Source organism: Geospiza fortis, unplaced genomic scaffold (assembly GCF_000277835.1).
Source record: "Geospiza fortis unplaced genomic scaffold, GeoFor_1.0 scaffold53, whole genome shotgun sequence".
In the NCBI taxonomy this organism is placed as follows: domain Eukaryota; kingdom Metazoa; phylum Chordata; class Aves; order Passeriformes; family Thraupidae; genus Geospiza; species Geospiza fortis.
Window position 1 is genome coordinate 902,491 of NW_005054305.1, and position 15,078 is coordinate 917,568.

A 15,078-nucleotide genomic window follows, 5' to 3' on the forward strand; every position below is an offset into this window, starting at 1 on the left:
TAAAAATGCTTATATGACATAGTTGGCATTTCTGGTTTTAGCAGGCAATTTTAAATTTTTCTCCAATTTGCATCTAGTAGTGTTAAAAGATAAAGCAGTCTTAAAAACTTGTTTTCATGGGCACCAGGTTAAAATAATACATGTGACCAGAGTCCTTCTTTTCAGGTAATAGCTTAGGGCTGAAAACTTTAGAAATTAAAATGTTGCATGAAGACACAGGTCAGAGATCTTTGTGTTGTGTGATTGCTTTGCTGTTCTGGGGTCCACCAGTCTGTAAGCAAGTAGATTGTTTGATCTCTGCCTGTTCTATTCCTTAATTACTCACTCCTAAACCAAAGTCAATTTTCACACTGTCTTGGATGAAATAGCCATTAACAGACTGTTGGCTTGCAGTTTTGTTGACATTCATTTGTAAAAGCCATCTGAGACAGTAGCATAACAGGTGAAACACACAGCTGCTTAAGAAAAGGAACTTATTATGATGCTGATTCTCAAATTTTATTTCTACAAGTATCAGGAATCATCCGGACTAATTGGTCAAAAGATGTAGCAAATAGGAATAGAACAACTTTCCATCCTAATCTTTTTAAGACCAGCTCCTTAAATGTTTAGTCAATATATAAAGGCTGGATATAGTTGGTTTTTGAGGCACAAACAGGAAGAACAACAAAAATCTCCCCAGGGCAAACAAATTATTTATTACCAGGTTTCTAAGTGTCTTCTCAATTTTCAGTTTACAATAAGAATCCCTTTTTCACATTACCTAGGAAAACTGATGCTATCCATGGCTCTATTTTACATAGATATACTCCAAAGAAATTTTCATTTTCATTTCCTGGATAACTGCCACGTTATGCGTACTTGATGGAAAATGAAATAAAAAATTATTTTGATTTATTCAGATTAAGTGTATCTTTAGGATTTTATTATTGAAAGAGATGTCTAAAGAACCTGTACTCTCCTCAAAATTTCCTGGAGTGTCAATTACACCAATGCAAAGATTCCATTCAAATGCAGAATAAAGTTGTTCTACTATGATTGTAAAAAATTCAATTTCAAAGCTTTTTATTGCTAAGAAAAATGCTAAATAGAAATTTTTGGTTGTAGTAAAATTTACAGGTTGAGAAATAGATTTCATTTTTCCTTTAATTTCTGTGTTAAAATGAAGAAATTACCTAAGGTGGTCTGAGTGACTTTGTTGTGTAATATTATTTAAAACGTTATCAACTGCCTCTACAATAGTTTCCATGATAAAAATCTTGTAGTAAGCTTTCACTGAGACAGATATACATTAAAGAATATTTAAATTAGCTCAGCTTGTCAGCAGTTATCCACAAGAAGAGCATTCTCATTAAGCAAAGTAGAATATCAGCTTTAGGGAAATAAATTGGCTTCTGACATTGAGAGATACAGATACATCTCAATTTGTGTCAATATGGACTTTCATCTGAATTTAATAAATAGATCAAGTTATGAAAAACATTTATATCTGAGTGCTTCATATTAAAGGATAAAATACAAAACATTTATATCTAATGAGTGCTTCATATTAAAGGATAAAATATTCCCTTCTGTTTTCTTCTTTAACATCATTTTCTACTCTCTTCTCTGGTGCAGAGATGCAAAGATATTCATATGGTTTTCCAACTCCTAAACATGAAGGAATTAAGGGGTCTCAGTGTGATTAAAATCACAGAATCACTGAGTCACAGAATATCCTAAGTTGGAAGAGACCCAGAAGAATCATCAAAGTCCAGCTCCTGGCCCTGCACAGGACAGCTCCAATAATCACATCATGTGCCTGAGAGCATTGTCCAGATGTTTCTTGAGCTCAGGCAGGCTTGGTGCTGTGATCAATGCCTTAAACATTTAGCCTTGCCATTTCACTGAGTCACAGACCTTTAACACTGCTGTAGGGGTTTTGTACTTACTGTCAGAAGGATGTCAAACATAGACCTTTATTCATATGAATTCTATACAGAGATTGAAGCTAGGCATAAAATAACAAACTATGATTTTCAAGAATTCTTTTTGCAAACTTCATTGAACAGCAAAAAACCCCAAACCAACAAAACAAACAAACAAACAAACATACAAAAAATCAGAAAGAAGGTAATTTCAAAATATCAGGCTCTTCCACCATAACCAACAGACCCTAAGGAGAATGAAAGGCATTACAAAACCAGTAACTACCTGCTGGTTAAATCCTTGATGGATATTTTCACAACCTATTACAATCAGGTACCATAAAGGACTTTCATCATGCAGATGATGCTGGACTTAGATGATAGATTAATTAATCTAAGAAAAGATGTAATCATATTAAAGCTGCCACAGGGGAGAGGTCTCTTGTGAGAGATGCTGAATATGAACATATTGTGCAGTTGCTTTATGAAATACTTTTGGCAAAATATCGGTAGCAAAATCTTAATAACACGCAAGAAAAAAAACAGTATTGAGAAATACATGTAGGTTTTAAAAATATATTAACTGAACTTAAAATGGATGGAATGGGCATCATACTGCTGGCAACAGCAATGCTCTGGAGATAATTAGAAGTTTGGAGTAACATATTCAGGTTTCCTTTAACATCTTTAGAGTGTTTGCATTTTGGAGTAGCCTGAATTTTGTGTGGAAACTGCCTCTGTAGTGATGACATTTTATCTCTGATGTTGAAAACTTCCTGGCATCCAGAAGACTGATCTGGAGGCTTGCCTACAGCTTTTATTCCACTTAAGAATGCCCTTCTGCAGTGTGTTTTAGCTGACTGTCCCCACTCACCCTGCTGTGGTTCATAGCACGGGGTTTTCTAAGGTATCATGAATTGGGTTCATTCCAGATGCTTTCCAGGAGCACACCTGTCATCAAGGCATATTCTTTCCCTGAGACCACACCAGATCTTTCTCAATGTTAAAAACCAACTAAACAAAACCCTCCACCTTCCCATCCTGATATCAGTACTGCTTCCTATTGTAATATAGTCTCAGTTTTCTGTGTAATGGGGTAATCAACGCTGACCTCAGAAAAGAATAATGGAAGTATGGTGTGTACTGGATGAAACTTTGAATTAAGCTCATGAGGCCTTTTCCTATGCTGGATAATGGACTAGACAGAAGACAACAGAAAAAAAGAAGGGAAATCAGCTTTCCCTGCTCTTCCCACTGATTCAGTTTTTGAGCTTTCATACTTACATAATATCATTGAACAAGCTCAGGGAAAGAACTTAGAACCCAGCTCATTAATAGAAGCTCTCAAAACACAACATCACACAAAACTTTGTTGTCTTTATTGCTGCTTATATGGGCGTCAGACTTTGCACTGATGTGGAACCATTAAGTTTGGAAAAGACCTCCAAGATAATTGAGTCCAAACATTAAGCCATCACGGCCTAGTCCACCACATCCAAAAGCCTTTCAAACTTTCCGAGGATGGTGAACTCAATCACTTCCTTGACCACTCATCCTCTGAAAAAAATTTCCCAATATCTGATCTAAACTTCCCTTGGTGCAACTTGAGAGCATTTCCACTAGTCCAGTCGCTTGTTACCTGGAAGAAGAGGCCAACCCCAACTTGTTGCAGACTCCATGGAGGTATTTGTAGAGAGCAGTAAGGTGCCCACTCAGCTTCCTTTTCTCCAGGCTAAACAATCCTAGCTCCCTCAGTTGCACCTCACAGGACATGTCCTCCAGACCCTTCGCCAGCTCTGTTGTCCTTCTCTGGCCATGCTCCAGAACCTCAATGTCTTTCTTTGGGGCTGAAAACTGAGGATTAGAGCTGCAGCTTCACTGGTGCTGAGTGTAGGGGAAAAACACTGGGGAATGTGGCCATAGATCCTTCTACCTCTCTCATGCTAAATAAATGCTCTACCATTTGAGATAATTCCCCTTCATTCTTAATTTGGGACTTTGTCTGTGACTGCTGACAACTTACAAACAAAAGTCAATCCTGTTACCTCTGTCTGTAGTTGTTATCTCTTCCAGGTACAATCATGATGCTAAGATGACTACCGAGACTTCTCATTCCATGTGGGAGAATTTAGTGTCCACACTCCCTTAAAAGATCTTTCTATTTAATTGCAAAGGTGATATTATTGAAAAATAAAGTGTATGCCGAGTGATCCACAGCACTTAATAAGTGTAGAGATTGCACAGCTGTCTGTATTTACACTTCAGGGTGATACTCCTGAAGAGTCCCTTCTTCACAGGAAGGTTTAATAGCTCATAAAACATGTTTGTCGGGTGTCAGCTTATTATATAGTCACTTGATGGCCCTTTCCTACACAGACCTGTCATATTATTTAATATTGTGTCTCCACAAGGTGGTAGAAGTGGGTAATTAATTCCACAGCATGTAGCATTCATGGTTTGATTGCTTTCCCTTTTACTCTGGTGATGAAAAGATAGCTTAGTCCTTTATTTTATGGATTTTTATAAATATGCCAAATTTTCTTATAAATTTCTTGTTAATGATCAGCATTTACCACTCAGCATTTCATTTATCTCTCTTGTCATATTTTGTTGTAAACAGTTTTTCCTTTAATTAATCTCATCACTTTTTCCTCAGCTCCCTTTAATGTTGACTTTTCTAAGATTCTTTTATTTGCTGTTTAATTGTACTGGTAAAGCATGATATGTAATGGCTTGAAGCCAAGGTCAGGTAACTTGGAATGCATGAATCAAACTCTTTATGGGTAGATCTTAAATGAAATACTGAGTGGTGAAGCCATTAAAAGGGAGTCCAGGCCAAAATTGTCAACGGGAATGACTCATTCTATAATGTACACTTCAGAATATTCCATGCTGTTGCAAACTGTCACAGTAAAGAAGCGGAAGAAAAACACTTCTTGTTGCTTCCTTTGTGCTGCCGAGATTTTAATGGGCATCTGAATCCTAACTGTCTAGTGGGAGGACATCTTTCACTCCATGTGTTCCGGCTTCCTCACTCACGAGCTTTATCATTACTCTCCATAAATGCGTAGACTTTATTTTTGCATACCATTACCATATATTTTCAGTCTGTTTAGATAAACTTTTGATATAAATACAGAGATCACTATTTTAGGGTTTAATTAAATTTAAATAAAATACTTATGTGGATGGCAGCGCAACATTTGTAATTTCAAGTCTTTTCTCACATCAATTTTAATCTATTTTAAGTCTCTCATTTTCTCTGGAGTTATGATTTATACACTTCAGAAGGGTAGAATACAGTATATTTTTACAGATGAAATATTCATCTTTTTGGCTGCATATCAAATCTGGATATTTAATTTAGGATTTACAAATTCAGGGCTTGCCATCAAAATAAGCTTTTTTATTACATGACTTCTAAAATGAAAATTTTGTTATATATCTAAAGTTTTCAAATAAATAGCACTGAATTAAATAAATAGGACTTTCAATTTACAGTTGTGGAAAATTTAAGTAATTTTGCACTTCTAAACTAGAGAAATATGAATCCAGATTACCAGTACTCTTGAAGCCTAACCTATGATCAGATACCAATCTTGCATGATCTGTCTGCTTTATCTTTTGAGAAAACTAATTAATGAATAGAAAGGTATTTCGAGTACTGCTGAACAAAGGGTTTCTAAGTTTCTAAGAAGAAACTTTTTGTAATAACCTTCACATGACATTCAGCAAAACCACCATAATTAGTTAAATATGCTTACCTTTTCTGAAGTCTGAAAAACCCCCTCATAGTCTACAGAGCCGTAGAACATTAGCTTCAAGAAAATAATTTTAAAAATACTATTTCCCTTTCAAAACAGGTGCTTGTAAGTGCAGGTTACAAGTATGTACAGCTTTGTGACTCAGAAACTGAAGATTTGAAAAGTTGAGAACATCTGCCAAGTTGTAAGCACTGTCTAGGCTCTTTTTCATGCAAACTGTCTCAGAAATCCTGAATGAAAAATGTTTTATAACTGTGAAAAAAGGATCACTGTTAAAAGGAATAATTTTGCACACCTCTTAGTCCCTCTTCAAATTGAAAGGAAAACCATTTAATCTGGGACAGAATACAATTCTTTAATGAAGATGCTAGTGGAACAAATGAGCATTCAATGAAGCAAGCTCTGTTCATCTAAATTTTTAAAACATCATTCCTAAATATGCACCCTCTTGCAGAAGGATCTGTTGAATGAAGTTAACGGTGTTGTGTGGATCACAGGTTCTCATTTATCTATCTATCTGGTCTGTATCTTAATGTACGTGTTCAGGAAACGGGAACTGAAACTTCTGCATATTCTTCTGCTCTGTTGGCCATAATCAGTCTCGGAGGTACTGTCTTTGATATTTTAAACTTTGCTGGAGATTTGTACATGATTGATCAATTTTTAGAACATGGAGCATCAATCTTAATCAAGGCTCTAAGACATATCCAAATAAAAGTACAGAATAAATGCAAAGCTATTCCTTAGGCACATTAAACAATATTAAGAAAAACACTCTAAATTCCAGGTGAGTAATGCACCTTGACTCATAATGACCAGAAAATAATTTCATCTTGGAGGCTGTAAGGAAAGTAAGATCACAGGCTGCCTTGGTATAAATAGCAAGGAAGAATTAGAAACATCTATCTTGAGTACTGCAGGTATAGACTCCTAACAGTAACATTTGCAAAGACAATGAAATACTGTTCATTTGCAGTAAGGGATTTAATTAGTACTTCATACCATGATTGAAGAATAGTCTTTCCCATCTAGTGAACTTGTTTTCTATTTTAGAAAATTTAAAAATTGAATAATGAGAAGATTGCACGTAAACGTAATTAATTTAATCCCACAGAGATGTTTTTTCACTTACTGTGTGGGCAAGAACAGGAGAGCTGAAATTGGTCTTTGGGTAGTTGATGGAATGAAATATGTATTTCATAAAGGGAGTAACATGACAAACTCGTGATGGTATCATGTGAAAACTCAGATTCAAGCACATCTATGTTGTATGCTTCCTTCACTAATTTGGCATTCAGAAGAGGATATAACTGTTCACAGTCTTCATCAGTCTTGCAGCTGAAAACTTTTCAGTCAAAATGTCCCCATAGAATGCCTTGTCAGAAAAGTACACTCAGGTTAGATGGATTAGTGTTCTGGTTTTGACTTGGACAGAGTTAATTTTCTTCTTAGTATCTGGTACAGCGCTGTGGTTTGGGTTTGGTATGAGAATAATGTTGAAAGCGCATGAATGTTTCAGCTCTTACCTAGAGCTTGCCTGAAGTCAAAGATTTTTCAGGGTCCCATGAACTTCCAGTGAGAAGCCGCATAAAAAGCCACAAGGAAGCATGGCCAGAGCACATGGCCAGAACTGGCTAAAGGAATTTTCCATACCACAGAATGTTGTGCCAAATTTATAAGTTGGAGGAGTTACCTGGCAGAGGGTTGAAGAGGGGATAGATAGGCTGGATATTGGTCAGTGGGTGATGAGCATTTTTGTGCATCGCTTGTTTCATTTGGGTTCTGTTATTCTCTCTCCCTCTCCTTGCAATTACAATTATTATTATTAATATTAGCAAATACACAACAACAACCACAATGACAATAATAATAGCAATAATTTGTTTCTATTATTAAATTGTTCTTATCTCAACCAACAAGGATTGCCCTTTCTTTCTGATTATCCACACCCCCAGTGTGCCAGGATGGGGGAATGAATGAGCAGCTGCATGGCACTTAATTGCCAGCTGGGGTTAAACCACAGCAATTACTTAGGGCAAAGAGTTTTGAGGAATGTTTGTTCTTGTGGAAGAGAAATGTCCTTAATTTCCAGTTTCTATTCTTATGGGATGTTTAGCAGTTTTTAATCTGAGTTATACTAAACCATGGCTAATTTTCCATTCTAAAGAAAATAAAAAAAAAAATTATTCCAAATAAAATCAGCTGATCACAAAAAGAAGTTTTGGTGAGCTTTTATGAACTACAGGCATGAACCTCCTTCATCAGTGTCTTACCATTATGTTTGTTCACACACTGCTCTGAAGATAGTGTATTTTTTTTTGACCACAGAGACTGTAAAAATTGAAAAAAATATTCTGTACACCAAAGACAGCACAAGATTGTAAAAAAGGAGGCATATAAGTACAAAATGCTAATAAGAACTTCCATTCTCATCTCAAATATTTTTTTTCCCATTTAATGGCCTAAAAATGAAGGATGAAATATTAGAGAAGCTTTTAGAAAAAAATTAGCATAAATGGTCCCAATCTTAGTGGTTGTCGAATGCACTCATAGTTTTGCAGAGAGATGCAGATATGTTTTGCGGAGGGCTGTTTTTTAGCCCTTGGCTACTGCATATACTCAGTGTGCATTGTTGGCTCCCAGTTTGAACTGGAGTCTTGCAGTATGTTGTGTACAGAGTGAGGAAGAAGCTGGTTACTAAGGGAATTAAATTTATCTCCATTAAAACTGTTATAATACCTGCCATAAAGATGTTTCCTTACTTGTATATAGTTGGAGAAAACAAAAAATAAGTAGAATTCTTGGGTGTTCCTCACCTCTGTGGTCAGTCTGGACTTCCAGGGAAACAGTGTGAACACCAGCGGCGATCAGACAGTGCAGCACCTGCTTCATGGCAGCAGTGATTTCTCCAATTTCAGAGTTTTTATCAGTTTTCAGAGGTCAAAAATTTTTCTGATGGGAACAAGCAAGCCTTTACAGTTACAAAATATTCATTTATTTGATAAGGAATTTTAAAACCTGTGTGTTTTTTCACTACTAAGAATTGTCACCTGCCACTAGTGATACCCTTACTGAAGGTCACTAGGAAATTACAATAATTACTGACCAAAGTAAATCATCAACCTGCTTTAAAGAACATTCCTTTCAAGATATGAAGAAACCATATTATTCATAATGGACTCTGTGTGAAAACATTCTTACATTGAAATGTCACCTAATAATTTAAATATGAGTGATAACATTTTGCTTACTACATTGGGTCAAAAGCACTTGCCTTTGGTCAATGATAAATTGATCAGTCCTACACACAGGGAAAATATCTCACACTTTCAACCAACCTATACTGAACATGTGGCAAATCTATGGGTTTACAATATCAATAATAGCAAAAATTTCATCATTTTCTCATCGGGTTTTCTCTATTTTCTGCACTTTAAAAATCTATTTTGACACACTGAAAGCTATCTGGTAGCTGAATCCAATAAACTATTCAATCTTTTTTTTTTACTTCAACACTATGACTCTGGGAAGAAAAGCCTGAGAAATCTAATTGAAATTGTCACCAGTTTTATTGAAGAGCAAAACCTCCTGTTTTTCTGATGTCTAATAATGGCTTGCATGAGTCTGTATTTTTAATAAATTTTGGACTACAAAAAAAACCCTCACATACTTGAGGAAATACTGGAGCCAAAATTGAGTAAAACTTTTCTTTATACACATGCTTAAAATTCACCAGGCAAAATGTCTTTTGCATGTCAGCTGATGTAAACAGTACTTTTTTCAGTTTTTTCCTCTTCCAAAACTTTGGTTACTGTCTGAAATTCTTAAGAAAAATTTCCTTTGCTGTAGCATTCACAGTCAGTGATTCAAAGTAGCTATATTTTTGCTGTTTGAGGTTTCTGGTATCCATATATGATGCTTTGTCTGCAGTCAGTTTCAACTGTGAGAATATATCCTCTGGAAAAAAAGTGCAATGTAATACTGCCAATTTTTAATTGAAATCATAGAATATCCATAAGGATCATTGAAGTCTAAGTCCTGGCCCCACACAAGACAATCCCAAGAATCACAGCACGTGCCTGAGAGCATTGTCCAAACACTTCTTGTACTTTGTCAGACTTGGTGCTGCGACCCCTTCCCTGTGGAGCCTGTTCCACTGCCCAGCCACCCTCAATGCACTTGACTATTTGCCATACAGCCTAAAACATCCCATATGCCTAATATAATTTTCATATTAACAAATAGCCTTATGGTAATTAGGCTATTGTATTTCCAGGGTTACAATTATGTTTTCAAAAGGATAAAGAAACTGGAACTTCTCCTGCATGATGTGGAGAAAAGGAAGGGGAGAATTCCCCTATGCATCACTTTGCTGAAATCAGAGTACTGACTTTAAATACCCATGCTTTGAGGCACTACACCTGATCTAACCTTTTCCTCTCAACTCAAACCCCTCTCTTTGTCTCACAGAAATCTCAAGAACCCTCAGCCTTGCATGCAGCAGAAAATCACTCTTATTTTCCACCAAATGAGGCCTAATTTACATTAGGCATTGTTGAAAAAGATGTTAGGATACGGCCTTTAGTTATCCCCAAAGGACAAGAGAGTAACAAGAGAGGATCACCTCAAGCTTAAGTGACCCATGCACAAATCAAAGTTAAATAAAAGTAAGCCTTTCAAAAAGTGGAACAAGTTGCAGTGCAGCTGTGACCCAGTGCCATATCTGAGATGCTGGTAGAGTACAAAATATCCTGCAGGGTGCTGATGGAATCTGAAGAAAATCACTGGGATTTTGAAGCCCCAGATAGATATTGGGGATGAGAAGCTAGCCATGCAGCTCAAAAGAAAGAGATCTGAAACGCCTGGCATCCCTAAAGCAACTGAAATACTAGGAACAGAATAACCACTTTAGTTACTGCCCCAATTGCCAGGACTACACTGTAGGTCCATATCAGCTCCTGGATGCCAGCCAATTCTGCGTGGGAATGAATTAAACAAAGGAAAAAATGCAGATGGAAATATTTGGGTAACCCATCTGGGCCACCAAGGTCAAAAAAAGACATCATGACATACCAAATCTGTTTTGCTGTGCTTAGAGGACTGCTACGTGCTACATGTAGTGCCAGCATATGCCATCCACCCACAAACACGTCTGCTGCCATGACTCTCACAACAGACTGCTGGAAAATGAGTGGTGAGGAGATTTGCAGTAGGACAGGTGTACAAAAATACATGTAAAACAACCTATGGGCAGGGCACTAGATGGAAAACAGTCTTTCCACAAAAGACCTAATCTTGACTCTGGTGCTCAACAGCACTGAGAATGATAAATGAGGTTGCAAGTAACTAGATAATTGTAATTATGTGAATAATGCCACATTTGTAATGAGTAAATTTACTTGGACAAATTCTTATATTAGAGGCATTAACACTCAGTTCAGATATTAAGATCTGGAGGGTGTTTCAATGTGCATATATAGTTTCAGAAACGGCAACACATGGAACTAATCTGTATGGATATTTATGGGCATGTCAACAAAACAAAAAGTGGAAGTGTAGCAGTTCACACAGGTTAGATCCTGTTGACATAATATTAACATATGGACTTTCGTTAACAGGATAAGGGAGTAACTTACTTTTAAGGACAGAAGAGAGTAAGCAACATAATGCTTGTAGTGTAGTCTTTGAGGCAAGCAGATTGTGAGCACCAAGAAAGGTGACAGTTTTTGGACATTGCACAAATTTCATAGAGACAATCAAGAATTTGATTTTGTCTCTCAAATCAGATAACTGATGGTCATCAGATTACCATGAAGAGAAGACCCAAAGAACTCCAAGCCTGGATCAGGTCTGTGCATAGCATGGCTAGAATCTAGCTTAACTCAGTCAAATTTTCTCTTGGACAATGCTATCCCACTTGCAGAGCAGAGAAGTACAATAATTTTTAAAATTGAATTTATCTGTGATTAAGTTGCTTTTGTATCCAATTCCAGTCAGGCTGCTTTATCATTTGGTTTTAAATCACAAAAGGAGGATTCCACATTTCCATGGTTGCACCTGCTCACCAGTCCATCCAACATTTAACCTTTCATCTCAAACCTGTTAGGATTATGCCTGTATCTCTCCAAAGACAGCTATAGTCTGTACATATTATGGCTTTGGTAGCAGTTGTCATTGTATGTTAGGGACCTAATAAAACTGGCTAGCAGGAAAACTATGCTTTTTATATTGTTGCCTTTTAGAGATTTCTTATCCCCTATTTCGTTCTGATTTTAGGCTTGTCCTGACAAGAGATGCTTCATTCAATTCCAAACCCTTCCCTTCTAAGCCCTCCATTATCCTGGAGAGCTCAATCCCTACCACTCCGAAGTTCACTCTTTGACTCCTTCCAAGTCTTATCCAAATTTCCAGGTCTTTGTTTGACTTGTCTGGTCACCCAGTGACTTCAAGTTCTCCATGTTTCAGCAGTCCTTCAGTCCTCACTCTCATTCTTCGCACTATGTCCTGATTTGACATGGTCCTTGTCTGGCTATTCTTGTTCAGTCTATCCAAAAATCACACTCCTCTGTTCTCCCTGGTTGTCCCTGGCATCTCTTTAGCTTGGTTGCTGCAGCCTAGTGAAACTCTCCATCCTTCTGCCTCTTCCTATCGGCTCTAACAATGGATCCAGATCTGACTGCTATTTAAAACACCAAATGTAGCCATCATTTAATCCAAATCTACCAATGTCTACTTTATTGTCTGGAAAAAATGACTTTGATGAAGGAGGAGAAATTAAAAAGGAAAAATTAAAAAAGAAAAAGTAAGTTAAACAATGTGCAAACAGTTGGTTTGTATTTTCACAGGAGCTATTGAGGCACTGCTTTGCGTTCTAGCTTTAGAAGAAGTACAGTATTTATAAAGTTCTTGTAGCATGCCTATTCTGGTGGAAAAGCGGACAAGGACAAGCCTCTGCCCCCCAGAAAACTGTGGCTGATAGAAATCAAGTCTGTATTTTAATAGATAGCACTGAGAAATAATGAAAATTTCTTTCTGTTCATGGTGTATGCTTCCAATTTAATGTTTCAGCTCACATATGCTTGAACTGAAGTAAGGAAAATCACTAATAGAGTTTTTTAGAGCTCCTTTCCTTCAAAGAATAAAGGAAAAAAGTGAATTGAATGGAAAGTTGGTCTTCGAAAGAGCTGTGTTTCTTTCAGAAGAACCAGAAACTTTTGACCAGTATGTTAATCTGACCTATCGGTGATAGGTTCTCAGGAATACATAAAATTAATCTCTTGACTCAAAATCTTTCTAAGTTGAAAATGGAGAATGGTAACTAAGTTCCCATAGAACTGCTTTTATTAACTATAACTAATAATTTTGATTGAGGATTTGGCAGGAAATGCCTGCTTTAAGAATGAATATTGCTTACTTGGTGACACTCAGTAGATTTGTCAATGCAGTATTTTATTCCAGGACAATTGAGTCATCCACCACATAGCCAATATATTTGCCAAGAGTTACACAAGTGGCCTTGGAAAAAAATGGAATATCTAGGCCTTATGCATCTCAATGAAGGAAGCAGATTGTCATAACAACTTTGAAAATGCCATTCTTTTTCAGTCACAATTAATTTTAGCCCAGCACAGGCACTTCACAGAACTGAAAACCAGAAATTCAACAATAAAACTGAAGGCGATTGCTGAAAGGTGCAGGTTATGGACTCTTTCTATGTCTAGCATGCTGCAACAGTCCTCATTCACAGCGTGAAATAACAAAAGCCAGAGAAGACAGAAAATGAAGCCCATGAAAAAGTCTGATTCATTCTACATTGTGGAGAATTTGAATAGTGTATCCTTAAAGGTAAGCTTTCAATATTACAGGAGGGTCTCAACTAATTAACAGCAATTAATGGATTTAAAGCACATATGCAAGTGCTTTGCTGAATTGAAGCCTAAATAATGGTTACAAAATAATCCTGTGTATGTACTGCTTGCTTCTTTTTGAGTGAACAATTTCTTCTGTATCATTCAGAGACCTTATCACAGTAAATACTGCTTGGCTTTTGTGTGGCTTTCCCTAAGCAGCAAGGACAGAGAGGCCAGCCTATGGCCTAAAGACCTTACAGACTAACACTTCCTCCATTTTAGAAGCGGACAAAAAAATTAAGAAGATGTCTTTTAATAAAGTGTGGATCAGTGTTAGTTGCTTTACATAAAAAGTTTATTTAATGTATATGTGTTACTTACGAAGCAGACAACTTGTACAATTGCAAATATATAAGTAATACAAAAATTCCTTTGAAGTAAAAAAAAACCAGTGTTTCTCCTTTTCCTCCTTTATCATCTACTGTTTCATTATCTTGCCCTCATCCATATCATCTCAGTCTAGAGCCAAGTAATATTCTTTAAGCGGAAATAGGAGATTCTGCCAAGAATTTCTCCATGTAAAATCCCTTTCCATGTTGTCAAGACTCATGGCAAATCATTTTTTCTCAGTTGGAGTGTTATCTGCTTTGGCGGAGAAGTGAGTTTTGAAAAAAACAAGGTGTGAAAAAATGTCACTCTTTGTTTTGTCCAGGCTGGTGTTATCTGTCATACATATTGCTGTTATTTATTTAGCTGGATTGAGCAGCAGTGTGTTTTTATTTGATCTCTTTGACTTTTGACTTTGCTTCTCCAGAAGTCCTTTTGTCTCCCCTCTTCATCAGCTTTGTCCTGTGTGAATAGACTGTCAGCATCTGTGGATGTCATGGTCTACCCTGTTTTTGTTTTGGTCCTTACAGGCTCAAAAAGGCAAGATGAAACAAGGGAAAGGAGAAAGACTTTCTGTTCCTGACTTATAAGAAGGCAGGTCTTGAAAGTTTCTTTAAATTTTCAAGAATATTGCTAGATGGAAAGAATATTATTCTTTCTGAATAATAAACTCTCTTCTTATTAGAGAACACCTTTCTTCAGAAGATCAAAAAATACTTCTCAAACCAAATTCACATCATTACCTTATTTTCATGAAACCCTGATTATTGAAGAGATTTATCTGCAGTGACTCAGCAGGTCTGAGGAACTGTAACTGAGACCAAGATATTTTTGAAAGATGAGCCTGACCACTGTAGCTAAGAGTATGAATTCTTTAAAAGATGTTTCAAATGTTTTACTTTTTGAAAAATTACTCTTGATTTCCTTATCATCACTGAGAGACCTTCACAGTCAGAGTGAAAGATAAGGCTGGTGTACTGTACCATGGGCAAGCCCACCACTGACTAGAGCAAAAACAAACTCTGAAGAAATGTGGTGGGGCTATAGGAAAGGGGGTGTGGATAAGATTGCTGTTGCTAAATATGGGCTAGTCATGTTTATTTTCAAATGCATATTCTGTCTCTGTGAAGTGGTCTCACAATGATGCGTAGTCTGTCCATTTGGCTGTAC

At 36.7% G+C, this 15,078-nt stretch overlaps 1 long non-coding RNA gene across 1 annotated transcript in view; it reads left to right on the plus strand.

Annotated features, from left to right (window-relative positions):
* Nucleotides 1-14,516, plus strand: part of LOC102040025 — a 22,956-nt gene extending 8,440 nt beyond the window's left edge. Inside the window, exons 2-3 of the long non-coding RNA XR_265271.1 lie at nucleotides 13,277-13,516; nucleotides 14,439-14,516. This is a non-coding gene — a long non-coding RNA (uncharacterized LOC102040025). The remainder of the gene's footprint in view (nucleotides 1-13,276; nucleotides 13,517-14,438) is intronic.
* The last annotated feature ends 562 nt before the right edge of the window (nucleotides 14,517-15,078 follow it).